This window comes from Rousettus aegyptiacus, unplaced genomic scaffold (genome assembly GCF_014176215.1).
Source record: "Rousettus aegyptiacus isolate mRouAeg1 unplaced genomic scaffold, mRouAeg1.p scaffold_m13_p_13, whole genome shotgun sequence".
In the NCBI taxonomy this organism is placed as follows: domain Eukaryota; kingdom Metazoa; phylum Chordata; class Mammalia; order Chiroptera; family Pteropodidae; genus Rousettus; species Rousettus aegyptiacus.
In genome coordinates this window covers 6,628,097-6,653,142 of record NW_023416288.1, presented here as the reverse complement: position 1 = coordinate 6,653,142, position 25,046 = coordinate 6,628,097, and the positions used below count along the sequence as shown (strand labels likewise).

The 25,046-nt window shown below is 31.3% G+C and overlaps 1 protein-coding gene and 1 pseudogene across 4 annotated transcripts in view; both read left to right on the top strand.

Moving 5' to 3' along the window:
- Nucleotides 1-25,046, top strand: part of MAGI2 (membrane associated guanylate kinase, WW and PDZ domain containing 2) — a 1,221,159-nt gene that overhangs the window by 42,320 nt on the left and 1,153,793 nt on the right. The gene's annotated exons all lie outside the window — the stretch shown is intronic.
- LOC118610952 lies at nucleotides 10,960-11,078 on the top strand (annotated as a pseudogene).

Here is a 25,046-nt window from a genome sequence, read left to right as displayed (position 1 = left end):
CAAATCCAGTGATATGACATATGGTTCAGTGGCTGTGAGATGATAAAACACACACACACACACACACACGCACATTTATTTATTTATTTTAAAAAAGATGAAGGTCAAAATATTGTGTTTTCTTTAAACTGTTAATATTCCAATGAGGTAAGAAAAAATGAAGATCTAATTTGTGGACTGAGTGGGTCTTATTTTTCAAGTAGTGCTGGCAGGTATATAAATAAGTATCAAATAATAAATAACTAATTTCAAAAATGAATATTTAATTGAAGTTTTTATCTTTTTAAAGTAAATATTTACTTATATTTCATTTTATTTGTTTTTCATATTTTATTAAATTTATTTGAGTGACATTGGTCAATGAAATCATATAGGTTTCAAGTGTACAATTCAACAATCCATCATATGTATATTGCATTGTGTGTTCAGCACTGAAAGTTAAATTACCTTGTGTCACCATATATGGTGACAAAAAGTTTAATTTTAAATGATACTGATTTTTTGAGAAATCATATAAACATGTATAAGTGCTTGATTTTTCCTTTGCCTTAATTAATATTAATACACTGTTCATGTATTTTCACTTGAAGAGCTAGAAATGGCTATGGGAATAAAAGACTTGAATCAAAATTCTACTTTTCATTTTAAAGAAATATTTTGCTACCTACTACTTGGTGCAACAAGAGGTTGTATTAGTTTCTTATTGCTGCTGTAACAAATGACAATAAGCTTAAAGATGTAAAGCAAGACAAATTTATTATCTTACTGTTCTGAAGGTCGGAAGTGCAGAATGGATCATTGGCTTAAAATCAATGTCTGCGTCCTTTTCTGGAAGCTCTAGGGGAAAATTTCTTTCCTTGCCTTTTCTAGCTTCTAAAGGTTACCTGCTGTTTCCCTTGGCTCATGTCTCCTCTTCCATGTACAAAGCTAGCAATATCAGTTTGAGTTATTTTTGTAATGCCATCTTGCTCTTCTGATTCCTACTTCCACTTTTAAGAACCGTTGTGATTACAATGGATATGCAGGATTCACCTGAATAAACTTATTTAATCTCTTTCTTTTAAGGTCATCTGATTAGCGACCATAATTTCCCTTTGCCATACAATCTAATATATTCTGAAGATTAGGACTTAAACGCCTTTGAGAGGTCAAAATTCTGCACACCCCAGAGCTCAAGAAAGATGAGGTGAAAAGCCTTACTACCACTTGACAGTGAGTGACCAGGGATATCATACTGGGGTTGTGCATGAATAGTTAGTTGGCCTAGTGCAGTATTTCCTCAGTTAGCAGAATGAAGCCCAATTCTTTCCCCTTGCCTCCTACAGTAAGGATCCCCAACAGCTAAATATGTGCTGAACATTAACAAGTTAACTGACAATTATTTGTTTGACCTTATTCTGTCAGAATGCACCTGAATGTACACTAATTGTAGGCAACTACTCCATCAGCTAAAAATTATTTTGAATAAAACTAAAAATACAGCCAAATTTAAAATAGTTTATAGAAATACTACAATTTTTTTTTTTTTTTTTTTGCCTTTGACATACATTAAAACAGTTTAGCAGTTAGTATATTGGTTAAGTTGGAAATTACTTTTTTCACCTAATAGTGATCCAAATTCTGTAAAATTAATAAAGGTGACTAACTAGCCTGTTTTAGGATATATGAAGCAATACTAAATCTCTCTCTTTTTTTAATGAAAATTAGTCAATTAGTTGTTTCTTCTACACAGATTATCATGACATTTTGAGATCAGTCATGCCAGCAGCTGAGAGGTAGTTCTCCTCCTTGGCATCCCCATTGCTTAGACACTTCCACCCAAGCCATTCTTTACTCGAGGGAAAAAAGTTTGGCAGTGAAACACCATATGGCATCACAATATTTGTGTGCATTAAGCATCCACAGTGTACACATAATATGCAAGGCGCTGTGGATAGAAGGGCCTTTTTTACCTTTTCCATTTTCACTTTTTTTCCCCATTTCTTAATTTCCCCTGACTTCTCAAACACAATCTTTAATTCAAAGATAGTTCAGGTTCAAATTTCAAGGATTACCACTTCTATAGTTTAGCATTATCAGAATGTTAACTTTTATAACATATAAATACATTCTAATTTAAATGACTGTGACATTCGATTAAATTTATCAATGGAAAACACTTTGAAAAACTATGGAAAACACTTAGAATATTGTATGTTCATAAGTGTTACATATAGTTATTATTATTAGTAGTAGTAGCAGTGGCAGTAGTTACATGATGTTTTAATATTATTTTGAGAACACCTCCCAAATTCCATATGCATTTTAAATTATTACTCTATTGATTCTTCTTCTAAAATCATGATTCTACTCAAATATTTTGTTCTGCTTATCAAATAATAAAAGTGAAAGTATGTTTTTACAATCTAGCTATGTTTGACTTATATTAAACATTTAAATTGATTTAACACTTAGCAGCCATTAATTAGAAACCTTATTTTTATTTTCATCAGAAAAAAATGCTAAGTACTAATGATTAAATTGACCTAGGGAAATGTTAAGGCCTATGAGCTTCATTCCTTTTTCCTACCTCAGTTGTAAAAACTAAAATAATTTGATACTCTGGCTATTCCATGCTCTATTAGACATAATGGGAAAGATCTATTGTGACAAATAACCTCTTTTTCTGTTTGCCTTAGGATGTTACCCATTGTGGAAGAGCATCTCTTAAATCTTTGTTAAATTTATACTGAAATAATCTACTTTATTCATGTCCCCAAGCTTATGTATGTATAGCAGCCTTTAGTTTAATAACGTTTCAGTTCTCAAAAAAGTTTATGGTGCAATCAGATTAATGAAATAAAAAGAAAAAGAAAGGAAAAAAAAAAAAGAAGAGAAAACTAAGATTATGTCTACAAAAGTTGTTTTCATTACTTTCTCAGAACATTTTTTAAATCTTTGGCACCTCTATTAAGTTCCCAGTTGTGCTGGGATAAAGGAATACTTGTTTTACTTTTTACTCTGAATACATCTGATGAATGCCATTTTTTTTCCCTACAGGTAGCTATGCAAAAATGTGTTAATCCACTGAAGCTTGAGTCCGAACACTGTTCAGTCTATATTTCTGTTGAGGATTCTTTTTGGACTTGTATCTGAAATAACTGAAATTTCATTTATGTGTTGACAGCTATTTAGAATGATATACAGTTTCTGTGCATGTTAAACCTTTGTTACTGTATTTATTAGTTGTGTTGTTTCTTCCTGTGTAATGCTTAAGGCACTGAGTTCAATTTATCTTAGAATTTACTGTTTTAACAACTTTTTTAACCAGCTAGTATCATCTTATGCCCTTTGATTAATAACCCACAGATTTCAAATTTAGCATTTGAAGGAAATACTAAATGTTCAGTTTGTTTTCTACCCTGAATCACAGCACCTGAAATCTGCCATAAGTTTCCCTTTCACTTTTTTCTTCTTTTGTCTCTCTGGATTAATTGTTAGGTAACTGAATTATCTTAACGCACCTCATGTTTTTGAGGAGCACATTTATTTCATTTATCATCAATTCTTTTTGTGTTTGTGTTTCCTTTAGTAATTTATTTTTTTTTCTCTAACTCATGGAAACAACAGACCATAGTTTTTCCTATTAAATTTTTACACTTACCTCATACTTTTGATATGTATTTTTCCATTTCTAATTAACTCTTTGATGTACATATTTTCTGTTTAGTCACTTATTTTTCCCTTCATTTATAAAAACAACAGATCCTCATTTTATCCTATATCTCTTTTCCTCTTTCATCCCTGTAGCATCTCTATCAAATAGTATTGTTATTAGTGCTAGGTAATCCTCCAAAGAGACCCACTTTAGACATTCTTTCTGAACTCTGCTTACAGGGATTTCTGTTCAGTATTTACACTCCATATTTTAGTGATGTATGTTGATATATTACTTATTTAAAATACATTTTATTAGACAGTTTGTAAAACAGAATCATTTATAATTTTTTTCTTTTAGTAATTGTAATAATAGTTATTTTTTCCTTAGGAGATATACTGTGGAAGGAAAGAGGACACAGATAGCTTTTGTTGTTCTAATTCTAACAGTATGAAATACATTTAGTGATAGTAAACTTTAGCTGTATTAAAATCCAGGTTTCCAGGCTAAACTATTTCTATTTAGAGCTTTTAAAATGGGGCATAATATTAGCTATCTTGCAAAAGCCATGCCAAGGTGAATAAGTTATGTGGAAAAGCTTAAAAAGCTTAAGTATGAAATATTATTTCAGTGCTAAGTGTTATAAAAGTATATTCGTATCTAAAATTCTACTGTTAGGGTGGCACATATTGATTTAAAGGTTTAATAATATAAAAACATGCAAATATAGAAACAATGATTTTTTAATGTATATCGTCTATGCCACATATAGATGCAAACCCCAAATTATAGGCATTTATGCCTAATTGCTTTAAAAATAACTCAGAATATATTGTCTTTGACAATAGTGTTTGGATTTTAGGATTATTTGAAATTTGTGTCTTAGGACATATTTATGGTCATATTTGTAGGTTTTTCTTTGGCAGAATTTGCTTTTTTTACCAAAATTAAGTTTTTATTGGAAAAGGCTTGACCTGTATAACTGACCAAAATTTTCACAAAATATAAACACGTAGCAGTGTTTATCAAAGCAGTCTCTTATACAGGTAAGAAAGCTGACCTTAGAAATATGAGGTGACTTGCCCACTTCACATAGCAGCTATAATCAGTGCACAAATTAGAACAAACAATTTCATGTGATGATCCCAGTTAACTTACAATTCAGAGGGAACTCATGTATTTACATCAAAACTCTTCTTGAAAATCAAGAGTGATAGTGGAAATGGAAAAGTCCATATTGAGCATAGGGGCTAGTCAAAGCTAGGAATAAAGGCAATATAGCTTTCAGGGTATGTAAGAATTACTTGGTTGCTCTGGAAGAATGACCATGTAGAGGTTTCATTTTGGGTGGCAATTCATATGCCACTTTCATGCTAAGATTTTCTTTACTATCCACTCATCATTTCTGAATAAACATGGGTATGAATATCAGGTCAATGTTTTACAAATGTACAAATTTACAGTTCGTCATTGTGATACCAAAGGAATTTCATTTTGCACTGTGATTACTTTTTAAAAATTACATAAAATTTATTATCTTTGTCTTTGTTTGTAAAGTATATGTGTAGATACTTTTGTCTTTTTCTTTAATAATCCATTTTTCTAAATCAAGAAACAAAACCACCTCAAAATCATTAGCATTACCGTGCCATGGAGAGGAGTGTCTAGCCGTTTAGAAGACAATAGGTGTTTCAGAAAGCTGGTATTAGCATTTGCTTTCTATTTTTCTTCTTCTATCCCATGACCCCACACATCAGTCTTACTTTTTAAGAGATGCTCCTAGAAAATTGCAATAATAACTGATTGAAAATTTAACTTGCTTTTCAACTTTCTTTGGGGCATCTTTCATGTAATAGGCTGGATAATGTTTATTTCCATTTTCCCCACAGCCCTTCACACAGTACTTACATATAATAGGCACTTAATAAATGTTTGCTGGATGGATGAGCAAAAGACAAATATAACAGGTTCTTATGTAACTTGAAAGCAGAAAATTCAGACCTTGAAAGATCTAGAGTTGATTATATTGCCTTTTTTTTAGGAACTTATTAGTACGAATCACAGAACTTGCTTATTAACATAACATTTCAAAGTCTCTTTATTCAGCCTACCAACCTATGAGGAAATCCTTACCTAAAGATAGCTAACAGTTTGCAGTGTGGCCAAATCTCCCTTCTTCCACTCATAGACATCTACTGTGCAGAAAGAGCTACTCTCATTTCTAAAAGCTCTAGTTAAAAGGTAGTTAAGGAAGAACTACATTATATAGCTTGCCACCCTCTGGTTATAGCTGCATATTTCGATTGAAAACACTTTCAACTTAGCACTTCTCTCACATTATAAACCTTCAGCTATTTGAAATAATTTGAAATACTTTTGAGATTCCTTATATCATGCTCGCAATATCTTGTTAACTGTAATATGTTACTACTTGTACTCTCCTCTTTGTATCTTGCCTTTATTTAAATCTATTGATATATGATTTATGAACTCCAATTATAAAAGAAATAACATCATCAATTCAGGAAAGTTTCTTTAAATATATTCTTTGATAGAATTTACACAGGAAATTTTGACCTTCTTGAATTGTTAGAAACTTAATTATTCATTCAGGTGATGGCAAATATTCAAATGTACAGGTCTGGGGAAGAATACTCTTTTATCCTTAAATAACAAATCATTCTTATTTTGTCATGAACTGTAAAGGACTCTACTTTTTTGCATTGTGATTATTAAGTTATTCTTGCTCCAGAGTGGAGGCCCCTAGAGGGCAATGTGATGTGTCTCTTATCAGCACAAAGGATATTTTAGGCTCTCAAAAATATTAAATCAGTCAATCATCAAGGATATTTTCTTTGACCCACTTTGCTTAAGTGATTTATATGGAAACTTAAAAGTTTAGTGCCTAAATTACTCCTGATATTGAATCTGTTTTTTAATTTGCTTTTTAGGTCCCATGAAACTCATTTAAGTTCAGAGCTGTCATTGACTTAAAGGCTTAGGTACCATGATGAGCTCTATAAAAATATAACAAAGATCACACTACAGCTCTTGGGATATGGAAGGAAATGTGTAGTGAACCACAGAGAAACCAGCAGAGTTAGGGTAGTGCTTGAACTTTTGTTTCTAAAGGTGAAGCATCTGGTAATAAAATAAGGACTGCTATCTTTTTCTGAATTTATAAACTATGGAATTTGGCCAATACTGTCTGACCATTCTGTTCTTCCTTTATTATTCACTTAAAATTCTGAGAGGAAAAGTTAAATTTTGACATGCAGAGAAGAAAAACTAGGTTCCTTGATGTACTTTATGAATAATACCATTTTGAGTAGGTAAATTTCATTGTCATTTTTTAAGCTAACCCCTAACATTTGCATAGCCTGAGGCAAAAATACAAATGGGTACCCACATGATACAAATCTAAATACTTAAAGTTATAAATCAAGGCAATAAGCTGTCAAATTATATATGCTCTATCTCTTGTCTCAACAAAAACAGCTTTGCAATGACTAGGAATGCCAAGTTCAAATTTATAATTTCTGTCATTTTACGTTGTCATGTAGGAACTAGTTCCCCACTATTGGCCTATTTCTTTTATCTTTCTATCTTGACTGTATCCAGCATCACGAAGATCTCAGCCTGTATGGCTAATCTCCAGCTATACTCCTAACCCCTGACAAAAATGCCCCCTTTGATCTCCATTAGGTCTAGCGGTATGCATATGGGTAATGAGGTTCCCCTTAGAATCAGGATGGGCCTAAGGAAGATCCCTGGAAGTACTATCAGGGCCATTTAGACAGGGAATTTTGGAGTTCTGGCCACCCAGAGAATGATCTATATAAAAAAATATGGGGAAGACCAGTGTCAGTAGGCTTAAGACAAGATTTCTTCTTGTCTGGGCCTCAGAATGATCTACCTTCTTTTTAAATGTCTCCCAGAAATTGTTCCTGGAAAATATACAAATATGTGTGATGAAGACAGAGTTGGCACGAAGGTTTCTGCAAATAAAGATATTCATATAACTTAAAAAGGAAGTATCAGAGACAGAAATTAACACAAAAACCTATGGGCAGGGTATAGACCTATTTGGTCTTGAGTTTCCTTCCCATTCACCTTGATCAAAGTTTCCCATTCATGAATAGTGTAAGACTGTATAAGAACCTGCCTATCATTGGTAGAAAAATTGAGAATGAAGCTCATAGTTGTGTCCTGTCAGATGTCATTTTCCAGCTGTTGGGGTCATAAAACTAGTCTGTCAGATAGGTTGAGAAGTAGGTAGCTATAATTAGTTCCTTAGGTAAACAGTGGCATCCCTGTAGGTGGGAGAGTTAATGAGAGCTTTTTTCAATTTTCTTGTTGGCCTTTGAAAATGCGTTTGGCTTCTTGTCCCCGAACCCTAGCAAGTGCCAAAGTGCTGCAAGTTTCCACATTTAATATTGCATTTTTCATCTGTAGAACTTCATATCATACTCTGATCTATGTCATTGCAGTTGCTCATGTTTTATGTAACATAACTATCTCTGTCAGATTTAACGTTGACTAGATTTACATTGTACTCACATTATATTTTGAAAATATCTTTTCTTCAAAGTTTTTATAGTCATTTTTAAATTGGCTAGATTAAATTTAAGATGACTTCTGTGTGTGCTTGGGAAATAGAACATGAGTTTAGATTTTGAAATTTTCATTTTTGGCAGGCACAGAGCAGGATGTGGCCTAGTTTCAAATGTTTATTCGAAACAAAAATTTAACTGGAATAGAATACTGTGCTTTCTGGAAAGCTTTCACAAAATTTTTGACTGTGGTTATTTTTGCACCTAAAGTATGTATTCCTAAACTTCATCCAGAAATTATTTTTTAATAATTTTAAAAGGATTATCACTGAGCTTATTTTTTAAAAAAGAAAGCTGGAAAGGCTTTCTTCAAGGTGTCTGCATTTTTACTGCAGTATTGATGTTATGTATGAAAAATATTTCTGTAGTCAGAAAATTAATAGTTGGCGCATCTATTTACTAAATATTAAGAAAACATTCTTTAAATCTCCCCTTTTACATACTATTAGTAAACTTGAAATAAAGATAAATTTTCAGTAAAAATACAAGTAATGAATACATGAAAAGAAACCTTTTGAGCTGTTCTTTAGAATGTAGTTTTAGTAGAGAAATACTATTTAGTATTTTCTCTAATTTTTTATTATACATTGACTTAGTACTATCAACATAATACTAAAATTTTCAAGTGCATACTCTATGCATGCAAATATACATTCGTATGAGTATTAGATAGTGTTCTAAGCACTTAATGTGTATTATCACAATCAGTCTTCACAACACTAGTGAAATGAGTGATTTTTTTTATCTTTACATTAGAAATGAGAAAACTGAGGAACAAAGCATGTAAGAGATTTTCCCAGGGTCCCATAGTAGTTAGTATGTGGTGGATCTGAAGTTTGAACAAGTCATTTAGATTTTCTTCAATATATGAGATTGCCCTTGGAAAGTTATGGAATTTATAAAGCATGGTGATTCAACAAACATAAAAACAATTTTAAATGAGGAAATAAGTGTAAAGAATAGTAGTAGTTCATTTTCATATGGAATTTTGTGTTTATAAAGGAGCACCAGACTTAGAGGAGGGAAATGCGATTCTGGTTCTAGTGTTGCCACTGACTGGCTGTGTGGCATTGAACACATTACCTCACCCTCTCTGAGTTTCAATTTCCTCATTTATAAAATATGGAGAGTAATATTGTTTCACATGTGAGGATTAAATTAGATATTGCATAACTTATTATCTTCATAATAATTTTAAAGACATAGTTGTAAATACACACACACAAAAAAACATTTTCTGCCCTTCTTCCTCCTGCTTTTGTCTCTGAGCCTCAGATTTCGAAGAAAATTGGGAGGGTCGAATATCATAGTTTTCTAGTATCTCTATAACCTTGCGGTTACTATAAAAATTTTTGATTTAAAAAAAAATCCATTATTTCATTGCAACTAATTTAATTGTTATTTCATTTAGACAAAATCTTGGATTTTGAAGACTATTTTATTAATTATTTTCATAAAACTGTAGAGTTTAGAAAGAATTGAAAAAACTAGCTACATAATTTAGAGTTCTAGGACAGCTAGAAATGTATCAGAGTTTCACTGAATCCTGTGTTAGGAGATTTTAACATAGCTAGCTCTAATATTCACAATATTTGCCAACAATGATCTTTTATCATTTATCTAAAACTTCCTTAAAATAATTAAGTCTGTTCTTTACTTGAGAGGTATTTAGTGAAGCTGGGCATACCTTAATTGAATTTAGCTAAGTCACTTTTCAATGTGTTCATTTTTGTACTAAGAAAAGCTTTTTTCTATTCCTTTTGCCATTCTTTTACTTTCAAAGACACTATAATCATAATATGTGGAGGCACAAACTGATCAGTAAACATATATAATTATATCTTCCTGTTCTACATAGTTCTCATTTTTAAAAACAATCTCAGTATGCTTATAATAGAATACCAATATAGTATAAATTCATGTATTTATTCATTACCTTTGTCATTTTGGAGTTCTTTGTCATTATTGGTGCATTTTATCTAAGTTTGGACTTTTATCCCTAAAGCTAATCTGGCATCTAAACAACTCCGAAAGATTGAAGGCATGTGTTTTTTGTTCCGTTTAATTAAAAGTCAACAAATAACAAGAAATATGGCTTAGTTATAATTTAGTAGAAAATGACAGCTGAAAATAAACCCACATATTTTGTTACATTTTAAGTGGGGATAGCTTATATCCTGCCTGAAAAGTGATGTAGCCAGCATGAGAGAAGCAGCATATCCTTCAAATTATTCATTCAGTAAATTTTGATGTGACACTGTGTAGGTGATACCAAATGCTATTATAGTAATATACCTAAGAAATGGTTTTTGCATATATTAACCATGACCTATGCTCAGATGGAAAATATTGCATGTGGCATGTATACCTATACACAAATCAACACTGTTTGTTGGGATGCTTTCAGTCATAATTATCATTTGTATCTGACAGGGCATAGCAGTTTTTTTGCTTACTCATCAAGAATGAATATAAAAATCTTTGAAAATGTCTACTTAAGGACCGTAAAAATATACTTTGATGATACTATATATTCACACTAGATTATGTAACTTAAACAAATATGTGAAGTACATTAAATGTACCCATAACTGGTCCTGTGTATTTCCATGACTGCAGTCAAGGTCTGGGGTGTCAAATGATTCCACTTCACGTAACACTGAATGTAACCACCATAATGGATGTGGGCACTTCTAAAGAACTGCTCAGGTCTATGGCCATACTACCCTGAACAAGCCAGATCCTGTCTGATCTCAGAAGCTAAGCAAGGTTGGGCCCGGTTAGTACTTGGATGAAAGACCACCTAGGAATACCAGGTGCTATAGACATAAAAAGTAAAAAATAAAAAAAATAATAAAAAGAACTGCTCATAATTTGGAAAGCCGTGCTTGTAAATGTGCATATGTATGTTGTAGTGAGAAGAAAAAAATGATTGTGTACTATACCAAGAGATTGTGTCATTTAAGAAAATTATTTTTATTGGAAAGGTACAATTATGTAACTCCAAAGAACAGATATATTTTAAAGCACTAAGAATTATAATGTATATCATGACAAGAAAATATGTATTTGCTGAAAATCAAAAATACTATTTCAATCATTTCATTTTGTGTTAGAGAATTCTATAGTGAAGCCATAGGGCAAGGATTTTATTATATTGCTGTTCTATTAATTTATCCCTTTGAGTACATGTTAGCTGTGAGCTATAAATTACTTGCCTTTGCAGATAGCTTTTATAACTCTATAGATAAAATGCAAAGTCAGCACTGTGAACTTTTTTTTTTCTTAAAGTAATGATTCCACCTCAAACTGTAATTGATTTTTCTCTTCCAAAGTATTTGTTTTTACAGTTACATGTACATTTTAATGTGCATATATACCTTATTAAGTTTTTATATCTATATGCACAATGGAGTGTTGAAACAAGATTTGACTAGTTCAGTAATACTACACACTTTGGTAACATTGTTATTCCGTAGTTTTGCGGTATATATCATTTTTGTGAGAGCCCTTCTTTCTGTTCCCCATAGGCACGTCTGTTTATTGAAGAGAAGAATAGCAGGGAAAAAAATGAGGAAGAGGGAAAAATGGGCTTGTATAAGACAGAATAGTGTGGTTCATGAATACAAATTCATACTCTCTCTGACAGTCTTTGCAGAACTCACATATATTTTCTTATTTTTCTCATTGGATCCAATAAAATTGGACATCAACATTCTTTTACAGGTTTTGAATATACATAATTAAGGCTAAAAGGGAACTGTACTATCTTATTTAGAAGTATAATTCACAGAGAAATAGTAGTTTTTGGCCTTATAAACAATAACTGGAAAATAGTTTGATTTATTAATCTTTACCTAGATCATTTTTAGACAAGTGCCAAATTTTGCAGCAACCTTCACTTTAAGAGTTTATATGACGCATTCATGTTGAAAATATAACTTAATAAGTTAAAGAATACAGAGAAAACATGGCCTTGGTGGTTAACTTTTAGGGTCCTTCAAAGAATTAAGAGTTCTTAAACTAGAGTATGATCTATCAATTACTCAACAGATACATAGACTCTCTGCAGATAAGCTTTCTTCTAGCAGTGTTCCCTCTGCCTGTATAGCTTTTCCATTGTGGGTCTAGGATGTATGTTTCAGTGATATAATAACTGTACCTAATTTTTACTCTATTACCTTGATCCTACCATCTGCTAAGAAATAAGCCCCCGACCTGGCATTTGCTGCATGAATTGAAATAATAAAATCAGATAAGTGGAAAGAGACTCCAAATTTAGTAATTTTGAATTAGGTAGTAATTGAAAAATGTATTGTATTTTCCTGAGCTCTGTTTAGAGAAATGGAATATTTTGAACCTAGAATATCTGGGTCGATTTGATCTGAGCTCTAGAGCAATAGCAAACAATATTCATTTTTATCTCCTTCACATCTGTACTTTGCTATAAATCAATTATTTTTTACGTGTAATTTCCTTGATAATACTAGGCTCTTTGAAAATTAGTTCAGGGGGAAAAAAAATCAGATAGCCTTACTCTTTTATACTAACAGTTTAAATGAGTTACTAGAAACCCTACATTTAAATTTCACAACCATTTGAAGGCAGATGGTAAACATGAATTTTCCACGTTTGAGATTTCGCTGGCGATAGTAAAGATTTTACTGGTATGGAAGTAACTGGTTTAGATTTAGGAACACAACTTCCTGCCCAAATGAATTAATCATTGATGAAAAACAGTACTACAGGATACTTATTCAAAGCTTACATCATTCAATTTTATTTAGCTGCTTTTTATCAGGGAACTCACAGGCTAAAGTGACATTGACAGATTTGGGTATTTGTCTCAGGACATGCCTCTCACAAACATCAGGAGACCACTGAATACAAGAAGATTATAAATTTCTTTGCAGCCAGTAAAATCCAAGAGGAAAATCTGGGTCTCAAGGCAGAAACTGAACGGACAGAAGAAGGAAAATGAAACACAGAACAAATAAGCACTGGATAGTGCTTTATACTAAGCTTTTAAGAAAAAAAAAACATGCTGATGTAAAAATTAAACTCTCACTTGTTTACTATGCTTGGAGTCATTTCTGTTTAACTTAATGAAATAATAAATTTAAATTTGTAGCTCTATTTCCAATGATTATTTTAAAATTAAACTTGTTTATTTAAAGTCCCAATGCCAGAATTCTCATTAGCTATTTTTAAAGGAAGATATTTGAATTTAGATGGGCCCCGTTGACCTCATTTTACTGTCATGTCTGATTAGTTGTTCTGGTCACCATGGCACTATCACAAAGCAGATAAGTTTGGAAAATGCATGTGAAGAGGGTCTCACACATAATAGTTAAGTGATCATTAGCACACAAATGAAAATTTGGTATGATATTTATGTTTTCTTATGATGGGGAAGGACATTCAACCATAAAATTAGAGGAAGATATTAAGGGGGAAGTTTAAATAAATTTGATTATCTGAAAATTTGAAACTACTTTATATGATAAAATACCATAAATGATATCCTGGAATAAGATGGTTGCAATATATATGATAACTTGAAAGCTAATAAGCAATATATGTTGAATACTTTTAATCACAAAAAGATATACATCCCAGTTAGGGCAAGAGTGGGGAGGATGAGTGAAAAGCATGAAGAAACAACTCATAAAAGCTGAATTAAAAATGTTTTTTCAAGTCAATAAAAGTATTTCTTATAAGAGCAAGTATGTGAGAACACTTATTTATCAAATTAATAAAGATCAAGACATGTTAGTGCTAAATGCTTATTGAAGTACAATGAGACCAATGCTATATGCACCAACTTGAAGGATATAAAGTATTTTTTTTGAAATCAATTTGGAGATATTCACATTTTTAGCCCAATAATCCAAAATCTAGGAAGCCTACTTGTGGAAATAAATGTACATAAATATTGATATAAAAATGTTGCAGTAAAAAATAGTATCAACATAAATTTCAATGACAGGGAGGAGTTAAATAGTGGTGCAGTCAAACAGAAAAATTTAAGCAACTAAAAATAATCTTAAAGATTATTTAATAAAAAAATTACAGTTAAATGTGAAAATAATAAAATCTATGTTAATTTTCTAATGCCAATTTTACTTTTAACATATACAGATACATACATATATATGTATAATCCATGTATTTATATATAGCAAAGTAAAATAGTCAGGAAATATAAATAATAGATAACTCTTAAAACATGAATCATATGGATCAATTTACTTTCTCATTTTCAGATATAACAAATACACACATATTTTACTGTTGTAATCAAAAAGTAAAGAAAAGACCTTCTTAGAAAAATTTTATTTACATCCTTAGTAGAGGTATAAAGAAATCATTTAATTCATATTCTAATTTATATCTCTTTTCAAAGTTCTTACATTATAGTTTTCATTTTTAAAATGCATTTAAAGATGTTAACTTTCAAGGTATTCCATTATGTTTATGTGGAATGTGATTCTTATCTTCCACATGAATGCTGTCAGTTTTAAGAAGCATAATATATATGAATCCTGTGAATATATCGATTAAATAGTAAGCTGTTTAAAAGTAATTTCCACTAGGCCCTAAAGTGACCACTTCTTTTATTCCATAGTTTGCTCACTGCTTTTGAATTCTATGTCTTAGGGAGCTTAGTTTTCTATCTATCCAGTAATAGAGTAACACATACTCTTTGAACCCATAGGACATTGGCATAATTACGATTAATTCTAAGTTTCAAAATAGCACTGATTTGGACATTAGAAGTTTCATGCAATAGTACACAGCCTCTTGTTCCTCAGCAGCAATCTTTCTCAATAACAAAATTTTATTAAGAATCTCCTTTAAAGAATGAACTCGAGGACATGAGAGCAAGTTCCTCTTTAAATTGTGGATCCTAAGCACATCACTTGTGTTTTCCTAGCCAGGTAGATTTTCTTGGTCAACAGGCAGTTCTCCCTCACATGAGTCAGAGACTAATCTGTTTTATGGTTCTGCCACTCTTGAGTCTCCTCATCTATATTCATTAGGTTGAAGAAAAAAAGAGAATGGCAGATACTTCCTTAAGAGCACAGTGTGAAGGTGACACACATTTTTTGCTGGGACAAGTCATATGGCTAGACCTAATGTAAGGGATCCTGACAAAATGTAATCTAGTTGAGTGCCCAGGAAGGAAAGAAAATGGATTTTTTTTTTCTCAAAACTAGCAGATATTATTATACCAGTTGTGCCAGATGATGGAATAACACAGATGAATTATTAAAGTCTCTATAGACTCTAGAGAAATCCCAATCTCATAGGATAGAGATAACTACATATATGTAATTTGAATGGAAATAAAAACCAATAGGTGCCTCTCTATGCAAAGTCTTCTATATAGTGATATGTATAGATTAATTCTTTAGTCCATATTTATATAATCTTGCTTGCCCATTCATTTATTCATTCACTCAGCATCCTCCTCTCATGAGTAATCTGACTAGCTGTGCTAAAGTATATGAAGAGAAGAGGGAGAAAAATGAACTTATTTGTATGAAACAAATAGGATCTAACTTCAAGTGACATAGAATCACACATCTGATTTTATATTGAGGTTTGTATCTGTATGTCCTGAAGAAGTTGGAAGCCATGGAATGTTTATGATATATCACAACGATCTTAATAAAAAGTAGTTAAATGAAATAGAACCTTGATAGAATTTCAGAACTTCAATGTTAGAGATAAGAATGGGCGATGACACTCTAAACACAGGAGCAATGTACTTGTACATTATACAGTTCCAGTGCAGAGCTCTCTGGGGAATGGAAGTCAAATCATAGAACACAGTCATCAGAATTTGCTCTTGTACCTCTATGTCACATTGTGGAATAATGATGTCTGTTTTATTACTGCCTGTTTTCAGATACCACTTATAAGCTTTCTGAAAACCATCATTCTGTGTATTTTCATAATCATTATCAAATTTTCTGCCATAATTTTACATTCCTTTGATTATATTATATTAACTTTTATTGGGAGCCTTCAAAATTTACTTTGCTTCCATTTTAGAAAAATAAAACCAATGAGAAGTGAGAAAGACATGCTTTGAGAATGCATAATGATAACTTTCTAATAATGAAAACAAATAGTGCCATTTTAAGCAGTTTTGTTTCAATAAGATCAGTGTGATTATCATTTGTAGAACAAGAAATGAGGCACGACATGGCCTCAGTAAGGATGCTGTGCAAGGGGCTGGCTGTACGAATGTGACATTCTAGTCCACTGTTTGAAATACATACTTTATAATTAAATTGTACAATGAGAACCATTTGCTCTCTGTACTGTAATTATGTCTTAGACCAGGATTTGATTCATGAAATATTACATCTCTGTAAAATTGTCAGAAATAAGGTACCAGTATTACAGTATGCAAGGACATCCTACCTGGAAATAACAACTAAGAAATGGGAATGAACAGAAATCGGCAGTTAGGAGACTAATAGGAATAATTATTCCCCAGTTATTCACTCTTATTTACAACTACATATACTATTTGCAGGGACAGCGGCACATCAAATAATCCAGGTGCATGGAGCAGGGCAAGCTCTTTTTCCAATCAAGATTTGTATGGATCACAAGGGATCTGAGTACAGAGGCTTGACATTATTAGCTCATAGGCCCATGAAAGCTTACCTGAGTTGAGAATATCAGAATTAAACTCAAGAGTGTCTAGTCTAACTTCTGTGAAAGAGTCTGCAAGAAACTAGGTGAGAGGCCTTGCCACCTCTCACCTACCTTTATGTTAGACTAGGGGACAGAGTTGTGGTTCCAAGGCTTAGTAATTCATTCTTGTATGCCAGTAACCCTGGCAGCTTCAAACATGCAGACTGGACATACACAGTATAGTGGTGGTAGGTAGGAAGGCTCCAACTTCATGATCATTAGGTCTTCAAGCTGAACACCATAAAGTTCCCATCTGGAGGTCATAGTTCCATAGTAGCTCTATGGACAACTAAGCCTTGCTCTGCTTTTGTGTAGGTTTCAAGAGGCACAGAGCCTTAAAGTTGTCTCTGACATCTGTGTTGTCCTAGCAAAGAAGGAATGGCTATATTTTTGTTACCAACACAGTAAAATGTGCCAGGTGAAATATTTTTAGACATTCAACTTAGTAAAAGGGAGCTGAGTTGTTCAGAATACAAAATAACATTGAATTTCTCTTAGAAAGTGAACTATTAATGTGAAACAAACAGTGCTTTTAGAATTTCCAAGAAGAAGCAGACTTTCTCATGTAGCAATAAATTTGCTTCTGAATGTTAGTATACTGAAATCAATGTACTTATGTTTAGTATAGATACATAAGAATGAGAATTACCTTTTCTGGCTTTTCCCCAGCTCTATTTGAATTTTTTATAAAAATTATTAATTTGCATCCCAGTATAGCCATATCAAAGGATAATTAAAACGTTGTAGAATTCTAATTTTTCTGAAAATTAGGAATTGGTTTTGTTTTACCCAAATGAGTCACTACATGAAAATTAGAGGAACAAGAAACCTAATTAAAAAAAGTCTCTGTAAGAATATTTTTTTGTACAACATTGAGTGCTGTATTTGGTAATTACCATTTTACTTATGCAACTTGTCTCATACAAAATTCTTAGATGTTACTGGAGCCTATTATTAAAGTCTTTATAATAGATCACCAAAATAGGAAAAAACACCTTGGCTGCCATTTAATAAAACTGATTTCAACTTCCAACACACTCTGTAGTAATTTAAAGATTATGGTCTAGTTGCCCAACCAAGCAGATACTGCAAATAGATATTAGTGAAGAAAAAAAAGCCTGGAGTATTGTTTTTTGATGAATGTAAATCTCTTCTCTACATAATTTATATTATGTCTCTGTGTTGTGATTTGTGAAAGTAGAAGGATGATGATTATCATCAAATCCTAGTAAAATATCTGTGTGTTAAATCCACTCTTTTCTTTATTGCTCATATGTTCTCTCAGCTCATCCTGAGAAAATACATAGTATTGTCCTCATTTCTACCTTGACGCAGTATTTATTATGAGTGGAAAAAGGATACTTCTGGAATTTATAAAGTTAGAATCAGGCCTTGATGATGTTTTGTTTAAAAATAGAACTCGATGAAAATTGAGTAAAATTAATTGTTTTTGAAGTGCCTTTTTCCCTCACTTTATTTAAACTTTTACTTTTACAAAAATTTTACAGCAAGCCTAAGGTACCCATATTAACAATGAATTCTAAAGCCAGAATACATTTCTATATGTCTTTTTATTCTCTCTTTAGTTCGCTTTAAATTATTGTTTAATTTTCTGTAAGTCACAATGAGACCTTTTTTTATATTATATAACCTATATTTGCAAAATTTATAGATTATTTCTTTAAGATAGATATCTCCGCTTCCTCTAAGTACAGAAAAGAGCCTTATTTGTCCTCCTTTTCCAAAATATGTGGAGCATTTATGCCTTACCTTTGCATCTTAATTAATTAATTAGTTAATTCAAGAAGTCAGCTCTGACATCTCAACTCACTATTGTGAGGTTTCCCAAATTTCTGTGTAAAAAACTGTCAGGGATAAACAAGACCCTTCAAAAATTGTGTAGGGTATTAGTATATTAAAATTTCTGTAGTAACATTTTTAATGTTGAGTTCTGTGCTTTGCTCACAGTAGGATGTTTGACAGATTAAGGATACTTGAATTGGGATGTTCATTCTGGTCCAGGAGTCCCTGCACAACTTAGAACTGAGGTCTCAGAAGAGAAGGTAGTCATCATACACAGTATATTATAGTTCGTTCTGCCACTCAAAGGTGAAGAGGTTGGAAGCATTCATCCTTCCAGAAACACGTCTCTTAGACTAAAGGTTGACTTCACCAAGATCTTACTCCCCTTTATCAAGGCTCCCTTGGCATGAATTATGACTTAAATTTATGAAACTCATGCTTTGAGGGAAAGGAGGGGACTGCTTTGAACTCTACTCTAAAATGCAAATCTTTACAGATGGTGCTTTGATTTGACTATTGCCACTTATCTTAGTTGCAGAATGATAATTTCTCCAGCTCCTCCTAAACTTATCCACTCTGCCTTTTCTAGGCATTTTATATACCAACCTTTTCATTGTCTCATATAGAAAATAAAACTTACTGATTTTATTTGTGACTGCAATTCATAACTGACTTCTGAATGAAATAGGATTACTGCTGTAATTTTCATGGTTATTTAATTTGCTTTCAACCAAGACAAACATTTTTCTATTGAATGGTTTATGCCATTTCATCTACAAAATTCTAAAACTTTCTATATGGAGAAGACTATACTTGGAATGAGTCATGCTGAGCTATCTTTGATGAAAAGAACACTGTACCTGAAAATTTTGTTCTGCTCAGCACTTTTCACCTATAAATAAATTATGCCATGAGTTTCTGATTCTTCTAGTCAGTCAGACATGTTTAGGAGTCATGTTGCCCCAGATTTATAAATGTGGATTTTGTCAGTGTAAGACAATTTGTGGCCATATGGGAATCTCCTTATTTATTCTTACCTACTATCTTCCCCCCATTATGTACACTAGGCTTATTATCATTCTCACAGAATCAATTGCAAAATTTAAGCCAAATATAGTTAATTATTTTCAGATTGGTTGGAAATAAATATCTTAAAATCTTGGAGAAATTTCTATTTTTTTTTCTCAAAATGATTAGAAAAGAATTTTTGATACATGCGATTTTTAAAATAGAAACATTCATTAAGACAGCCTTTATGATGAGGCATTTGCTACCAAACAGTTAATAAAGACAAAGTATAAAAAAGCAAGTATTAAAAAAGCAACATTATACAATATAATGGCACAACACTGATAAGTTAATGTCTTCTTTCAAATTAATTTCATTTTCAGTTGCTATTTCAGAAACTTGATTTTATTTTCTAGGAAAGTTGTGATTTAGCTATTCTGCAGTTTGGGGGTATTTATCACAATTTCTTCTATGGCATGCTGACCAGAGAGTTTATGAAATAAAACAAGTTTGAAATTATCCTCTATATCACTCAATATTAAAAATAAAAATATATGATATTGTAACTTATTGTTTAATGATATATATGGATAGGAGATATGTATTTAATCTGTTAACACATTAAGTACCTTGATCATTCAATATAATTATGTTACAATGTTTTAAGAAATCTTTAAGTTGGCTTTATTTTAAAAAAAACCTTGTTTAGTCCTTTGATGAAGATTCTTCCAACATATACAGTAAAACTTTAAAGTTATGTCTCAATTTCTAATAAGCATCCCAGAATTTAAAATTTTGAGAAAGTTTTATCTCTTTCAAATTACATTAAATTATTGGAAGATTATATACTTATTATAATCATCCTACCATTGCTTCAGTCCTCTTTTGAAATTATTTTTATTTTATATTTATATATTGGTTTGGGCCAAGAATATAAATGATTTTTTTAAATGATACAGTGTATGTGATTCATAAGGTTGAATTTGATTTGATTTTAAGACACATACTAAAAATTACTTTTTTGGTTAAGACTCACATGTAACCCTAATTATTATTTTTCTTATTTGCCTTTCTCATAAAAGGGGAATGTAGAATATACACTACATGACCTAGTCTGTGAAACTGTTTGCTTTGCTGTAAGATTCATTATGAAGTCAAAGGGTGAAGCAGACCATGTCTAAATATTTTTTTATAAAATAAAAATGATCATCTTGATTGCATTTATATATATTATATATAATTGTAATATCATTTTCTTTGAAAATGAGTTAACCCTTCAATGTCCACGTAAGCATCAACTGATTCTCTAATGAACTAAGAATAACTTGATAGAAGTATCACTTATTAGATGACAATAACCTCAGTTTGCAGTTTTGTAGGTATCGACATATGTCAAACTCCTTTTTTTGTCTTTATGGATGGATACTTGTGCATAGTTCTGAACTGAGGTATTACTGTAATTTGAACCAAAAATGAATAATCTTAACTTACAGTAGCTCTCATTTGACTCAATAGATAGCTTAGGCACTTGTCAACCATAAAGATTGGAGTTTAGAAAACATGTCAGCATATTTTAGCCAATTGAATGTTGCATTAAGAAAAATGGATCATCTTAATAGAGGAGAATTACATCTGAATCAAAGGAAAAGCTATGATTATTTTCTGAATATAGGAATGAAATAGGCTGGATTTTAATTCCAAATGCCTAATTCTAATATCCTAAATTTAAATGATATCTTTAACATATATTGTCAAGAAGTGAATGGGAATACTATTATTTTAGTTTGGAGAAATGTTATCATCATTAGTTATTATCTACAATATGATTTTTATAACTGAGATTAAATGATGTCTTATCATAGGTGATTCATATAAAAGTGTTCAAATTTATAAATCGGATATTTTAAAACAATAAAAAATAAAAAATATTGGACTGACATGGTTATTGGTGAGGTTTGTTTCTCAAAAATGTATTGAAATTTTCATCATTCTGCAGATTTAAAGAAAAGGAAAGAAAAAGAAGCAAATAAGAAAGGAGAAAGTATCTAAACTCATAGAAAAAATAGAATATTTTCTTCTAATAACCCATGACCAATTTAATACATGCTTAGATGTAGATACTGAGGGAAAAGTCTGAATTTGGAATTAAATTATTTAAAGCTGGTAGTTAAATTTAGCATATAAGATAACTGCAACAAAAAAAAAATATAGGAAAGAACAAATTTAGAATACCAGTGGACCAAAATTCCAAAAGTAGAAAGAGAAGTTATAATAGTTTCAGAAGAAATTATTTATTTGAAAGCAGTAGTTTTTCATGCAAACCACTGATGATAAATAATGGTACTTCCAGAGCTTTGTTAATCATTCAGAGTTAGAAAGTGATATAACAAATTGTAATATAGGGATATGGCGGAAAGGGTCGAAAGTTGGACACTTAATCAGTGGTGGCAGAAGTGACTATGTGGCCTACCTAGAAAAGCAAGAGAACATCAGAAAACTAAACAATTCCAAGAACAAGCAAATGTGGAAGTCCTACTGATGTAAAGAGAAAGAATTTCTGGTCAATTGTAAGCCTTGCTTCCTATGTAGAGTCTCTGGATGGCTCAGAAGCTGAAATCAGATGGAAATGTCTTCTGAGTCAATGCTAATACAATGAAAATAGGAATGAAAATTTGTGAGTGGTTTCTGGTGAAGCAAATAAATTTTGAAGAGTGAGACATCCTGGACTATTTATATATATGTACAATTATTTTAACTGCATAATATATTTTAATAAAAGTACTTATCTCAAATTTTACATACTATCAACATTTCTAAAAAGAGATTTGCCAGACTTTGTAGTGGAACTGTCCCCTGGAAGTACTCCATAAACCTAAATTACATGAGGTTAATGAAAAAATTAATGAAAAAATATCAAGGCTGAATATGCTACTATGATACCTTAGAATAACTATGGCTTGGCTGTTCAATCATTTTGGCTGATTGAAGAGTAGTAGCCCCATCTGTTAGTTAAAAAGAGTAACTAAAGATATTTTTTTAACTCATTGTAATGACTCATGTTGCTTTGGCTATACTGTCAGTCACAACCAAACTGTCTTTTTATTTTTAATCCCAAGGACACAATTTGGTACTCTGTAAGAAGTTAAAACTGATATTCTATTTCAAAATTTTGAATCTAACTATAATATTCTTTTAACCATTATAACACTTGTAGCTATAAATATATAGACAGAATCTCAAACATTAGTTTCTTAAATGCATTTGCATATAATATCTTTTAGATATTCTTGTCAACTTCGACTTAAGTATGTACAAATATTTTACTACTCAATTTTAGAATTTATACCCCTAGTATAAGTTATTATTAATGGTGTCGGATTGCTTTTGCGATCCCAGAGTTTGAGAGAAAACAGACATAGTAAGCTTATACATATCTCTTTTTTTTTTACTTTGAAAATGCTTGTTTACTTATTCCTCATAGCTTTAAAATACAACAAAAGTAATTTTCACGTAATCATAATCTCCCTGTTTCAAATAATGCTACTGTCTTTCGAGAGATATTAAAGTACTTTTTATATAAAGTAAAAAAACAGGTAAGGAAAATAGAGGCTTCTGCTAAATGTGTGATGAGAGTATTTTTTTTAATCTGTAGGATTACAGATATTGTTAAATACCATAGAGTAGGCTTTCTGTGTTTACTAATTCTGTAATTAAAGTGTGAAAGAAAAATATTTTTAAACCCGAACATTAGCTGAAATTCAGTCACTTTGTCTTAAAGCATTTTTTTATACTCAAGCATTATTCCATTCTGAGTCCTGAAGGTATATAATCCAAATTTATTAATGTTGTGAAGTAGTGCTCTAGGTTAAACACATCCCATTTTTTTTTATTACAGCCTTACATATTCTCAGCCTTGAACATTATAGCTACATTAGAGGCCTTACTGCTTTCTAGTCCATTGCAACATTCCATTTATTATACTTTATGTACACACTCTCTTTTGTACTATTGCAAAAATTTTAGTATGCTTAGATCTTTTTAAAGTTCCTTTAAATATTCCCATGACTAGTATTATAAAAAAATCATAAATAAAAGTGCTGCTAGTTGGTCTAAAACACCCATTTTCCTACAAGCTTCCCTGAAAAAAATTTTCATCACTAATTATCAGTTAGTTTAATACAACTATCCTTGCAAGAAGCTACATAGTCACAATCTAATAGGAAATTATCTGTGAAATAGTATGCTGTTTAGGTATTTGTGAAAAACTAGATTTCCATCTGTATGGAAATGATCAGTATGTTCCACTAACTTCATAATTTTCATAGTCAATACAAATGAAAACTATTTAATTCTACCTGTTATAAAGCTTTTTAATTCTACCTGTCCTAAAAGTTTCATTTAGTGTTCATTAAACCTTTGAAGACATTTTGGATGCAATTTAATGAGTGTAGGTTAATAAAAAAAATAACATTTATTGTTAACGCCATGGAAAGTTTACTAAAACTCATATTTAAGCTATTTAGTAAAAATTGCTTACATTTTTAAAGCAAATTAATGGAGTGAGTATATTTTATGGCAAATAACCCAACAGTTACTGTTGTTCGGTCTAATATGTTGTTTTGTTGCTTTTATCCTGGGAATTAAAAGAAAACTAAAAAATTGTGATCTTAAAATAGACTTGTTGCTAGTGCTTTTAAGAAACATTGAGGGTTTTGCATTTTTTAGCCAATTGGTCCCCTCAGCCTTGTAACCATAAATTTCGTTTGGTCAGATTTATCAACATTCCTTAATATGATTCATTTCTTTTAGATTTGATGCAAATGATATATCTCAACATGAAACTGCACAATTATTCACCTGTAGTTTTCTCTTAGTGATCTTTGATGTTTTGTTTTGACAATTTGCTCTTTAATATATCTGGTATTTATCTTTACATATAATTTTAGGAGGATGCATTTGTTTTGTTTCTCTTGAATCCATTAACTGTTTTGTCCTGGAACCATTAAATATATACTCTATTCTTTCACAACTCTTTGGAATGACTTTATTATAACTTGTGTACTAATATACATTTATCTCTTCCTTCAATGTAATTATAACTTTTATGAACTTTTCATATTTTATTATACTGTCTAGATTTTCTAAAATATTTGGAGATAGAGTTATATATCCTTATACTGAAAAGTCCTTGAGGCAAAATTTGATGTTCTGGAAGCACAGACTGACAGAACAAAAAGTGATATGAGATCGTTCCCGTCAGGCCCAGTAGT